The sequence below is a fragment of the Apteryx rowi genome, unplaced genomic scaffold, assembly GCF_003343035.1.
Source record: "Apteryx rowi isolate R43461 unplaced genomic scaffold, aptRow1 scaffold_854, whole genome shotgun sequence".
Taxonomy (NCBI): Eukaryota; Metazoa; Chordata; class Aves; order Apterygiformes; family Apterygidae; genus Apteryx; species Apteryx rowi.
In genome coordinates, this window is record NW_020451154.1 from 245,887 (window position 1) to 250,345 (window position 4,459).

Below are 4,459 nucleotides of genomic sequence, written 5' to 3' on the forward strand. Positions count from 1 at the left end.
TTACTTTAGTTGCTTTCTTCTTGGATTTCTTCTCTAGTTTGTCATATACTCCAGCTTCCACGCCACGTTCTCCTTCACTTTTTCCTGGATTTCCCTGAAAGGGCTCTCTCTGTCTTATTTCCTTTCCCCAACCAGTCACAGAAAATGGCTTTCTTAATTTCTTTATTCTTCAATTTGTTGTTTTGAAAATGAACTTGAATGATTTTTCTATTAAAAATACATTCAGTTTAGGTAGGGCTCACCAGGTCATCCAAATGATTGTCACAACATAACATGCAGAAGTTTGCAGGCTGGAGCATAGTGATCTTTTGACAATTTTTATTTTTAATTCAGAATCACAAGTGTAGCTGTGTTGCCTTCGCATCCCCATGTTTTAGGAGATTCTTCTCTTCCATCGTCTGATCTGCAGTAATTTAGTTCCTGTTTTCATAAACCAGGTCGAATATTTCTATGGATGCTTCTAGTATTTTTTGATGTTGCTTTTTCTCCTGTTTGCTAGTCTGAAAGTCTCAAATCCAGATTTCTTTTCTGCTAGAAAATGATTAATACCAACAACTTATAGTTCAAAGCACACAAACAAACCTGCAGGCGTTCTTCTTTAAAACAAGTTAAAACATCCCCTGCTCTTTATATTTTGCTCTATTCAGATTTTGTCTCTCTGCTATAGGTTTGACTTCTACTTTGAATCTACCTTTACCCTACTTTTGTCCTGAGCTTGGAATTCACAGGGCAGTAATTCCAACACAGATTAGACTTGTTCTCAAAATAAAAACTTGTTAAAAAGCTTCATGCAAATCTAAATCACCAATGAGGAATGTAGAAAGTAGTAGTTGCTCCACCCATTATCCAAAACCCAGTCAGAATATTTGAGAAAATTAGCAGCCTCCTCTTTCTTACATACACACACACACACACACACACACACACAAATATACAAAAAGACCTTTTTTTAGTTACTGAACAATTTGTTATTATTTCAGGGTCCCAGTACTGATGATAAATAGATAACCATTGCCTTCCAGACAGTACCTATTATTCTCTCATGATCATTCCATCCTGATCCATGAAAGCTATTTATTCATAAGGCTATTCTCTGCGCTGATACATGTGCCATCAGTAACAGCAGGATTCAGACTCAAATTCAGAATTTTTAGGCCTTCTACTCTGGTCTTCTAGTGGAGGTGAAAACTTCTCTGCAACTCTTCTGTTACTAGTGCTCTTTGTGGGGCAGAAAATACAGGAGATTTAGTACTGAATCCCTTAGCCTGTTACATGCACAGCTTGTGGATATCAGTTTGCCCTGTATCTCATAGGAAGCCACACATCTAAGATTTCCCATGCTCCCAAACCTGCTCAGCTCGCCTATCATCTCCCCACATTCAGCTCGTCAGACAGAAGATGAGCGTCCCAGGCTGAGCTGAGATGCTGCTATGACACTGAGTACTGGAGAAATGGCAAAGAATGTTTACAAAACCTCAACAAGTTATAAAACATTTATTGTACATGAACAAAATAATGTTTAGTTATACCTTTTTACATGATCTGCAAGGTAAAAAACATTTAGAGGCAATGGCTGTTTATCCCATGAGAGAAGCACTGTCTATAAACATTACCTCTGTTTGAGGTAATGAAAGGCAAATGGAGCTAGGGAAAGCCAGCAATCTGTTTTTCTTTTCTTTAGGAGCAGATGACTTACCTCTGTATTTTGAGCAATTCTGGGGGAGGGAAGCTGTACTAAGCACGGAGAAATGCCCTGAGGCAGAGCACTCCCTCACACCCGAGCTTTCTGGGGAAAGGAGGCTTTCTCATTCTTATGTATAGCCTCCTCCTCTCTGTCAGAGGGAAGGATTGTGCCCCCTTCTCTCCTGTACCCTTGCTCCCACAAACAGTTTCACAGACTGAGATATCCTATTATCCATGTTGCAAGTCATTTTATAGCAAATCTGCTGCTGAAATCAATACACTGGAAAAAACAAGTAGTTTTATGTAGAATGTTTTTATTATTACATTAACAGCTCTCTGTTAAATTAACCTGGGCAGCCCAAACACAGTCCCAAGAAATAAATCTCTTTTCTTACTTTACACTCAGTAATGGGAGGAAGAAAACAAATGCAAGAAGACTTTATTTGCTGCTGAGGAAATAAATGTTTCAATTACCAATCTGTGAGGTACAATGTGCCATAGGGAATGACAGGATGTTCAAAATTATCTCTAATTCTTTTCTGCAGAGCCTGTGGTACCTACTGATGAATAAACTCTGACTGCTAGACAATTCTGTTGTTGGGTGAGGAGGATGGCTGGGGAGGGATTTCTCTGGGCAGTGAGTGCTAGTAATACTTGCTCTCTCCTTTTATCCTTGCAGATTTGGAGTCACTGGCTGTAAAGGGATTTATGAATTGCCCCAGTTGCAGACTCTTCCAGCAAGAGGTATTTTAGGGAGCAGAAGAAGCAAAGCCTGAAAGGGGATACCTGCTCAATGGCATTTCCCCTCCTACTGAGTTCCTGTGTTAATAAAGCATGGTGTGTGGGAGGAAAACATGAACAGATCATTGGTGGTTATGCTGAAGGCTCAAAGCACACACAGGCAGTAGGGCAACGCTGCTTTGCAGGTGCCGAGCTGTGCGTGCAAGCAGAGGAGATGGAGGTATTTGTTGCTCATAGCTTCATGGGTGAGGTTTTCAGTTTGCTGTGCCATATGTCCGCCAGACTTTGAAGATGGCCAGCAAAGTGCTCTGGGTAAGAATGTGCACCTGCACATATGTACCTATACATGCAAACACATCACACCCGTGCATACTCATGCAGAAGCTGCTAGGGAGACACACGGTTCACTTTCTTTTACAAAGGCTTTGTCCAGTTGCTTATGCCATTGCCAGCCTGCCCTGGAGGCTGCCACAGGCCCGCATGCCCACCAGCGACTGCCAAAGCCCAGTGCTCTGACCTGACTGCTTGCATTTTGCTGCAGTCAGGGGGTGCCGGATCACCCATTTCAGCTCCAGGCTTTGGAGTATCCCTTTTCAAGGACATGGGGGATTTTACTGTTTCTTTTGCCCAAGTGATACAGAAGGAGGCTAATGTGGCTCAGAACTGGGGCTGGGGTCTTCAGTTGTCCTTTAGAGCCTCAGGGATTTTGGATTTAGGCCTGTCTCTTTAACATATTATGTAAATAGAGAGACAGAGAGTGCTGGTATGCAAAGAAGAAATAGATATTCAGCTGTTTTCTCACACTCTGGAAGTAGAAACACTTCTAATATCAATGAGAAAAAGCATTTATATAACTCATTCACAAAAATTAGGGGACTGGCTTTAGAAGAGTGTTTCTTTTTCCATTGCTGGTCACCTGTCTGACAAGATATATCTCCTTTTTCTGTTCACTAAGGCCACATCTTCCATGATTTTTTCACAATTCATAATAATCTGTTGCACTATTTCTGCAAGAAATTTTTGCTATAAACCAGCAGCTTCCCTTCTGCCCCCATATTCACAGTTTCTGCCATTAGACTGGTGAATGGCCTTTTCTAGCAAGTGGTGTGATATGATTGTTCCCTGACTAAATGATTTAGGATTCGTTCATGCACACACACACACGCACATGCACATGCACATGCACACATGCAGTATAATTTACAATTAAGGATGAACCACATTGCAAACTTCAGCACCAGGTATGATTTAGTTTACTTTCTTCCCTTGCCTCAGGGGGATTCTGAAGCACAGTCTGAGATGATCTATGTTCAAGTGATAGAACCAGAAAAAATGTATTATTGTTAAATAAAACAGGGCCTTTGTCTTGCCTTTGACTTCACTGAGGACAAATCCATTTTCCTTTTAAGAAATAGGAGCAGAAGCAAAGTCATGTGCAAATAATGAAAGGATCGTTACACACTGTTTGGAAGAACTCTTCCGGGGAGCAGGGAATTGTTTGCTGCTGGTGTTCACAATGCCTTTGTCTTCTGCAAATGTTATTGTGATTAAAAACTGGCTCAGCCAAATGACTATGAAGTGAGTCAGACAGTGCTTATTTTCAAGAATATTTGGAATGAATATATTTGCCATGATTTCTGAACGCTCACAGTTATGACTCCGCTTTCTTTTACAGAGAGCCTTTTCATCTCTTTATAACAATCTCTGACTGGACACCACTGGACACTTTTTTTCCCTGATAGGAAAGCAGCATTCTCCAGCACATACATATTGGTATGTGAATATCAGCGTCATACACTTATGTATGTGTTTATAGGAATTCCACAGGATGAAATAAAGGCATATCTATACGGTGCGTAAACCCTTCTTCCCCCTGTCACAGAACATACCTCCCAGCCAGCGCAAAAATGAATTCCAGGGACTGAAGATAACATTTTTCACCATTTAACATGTATCTATAAAGTGGATTCCACGAGGGGGAGCTAGAAAACAAATAATCTTTCACTAAGCAGGCTATTAAACTGTTTACAGAATA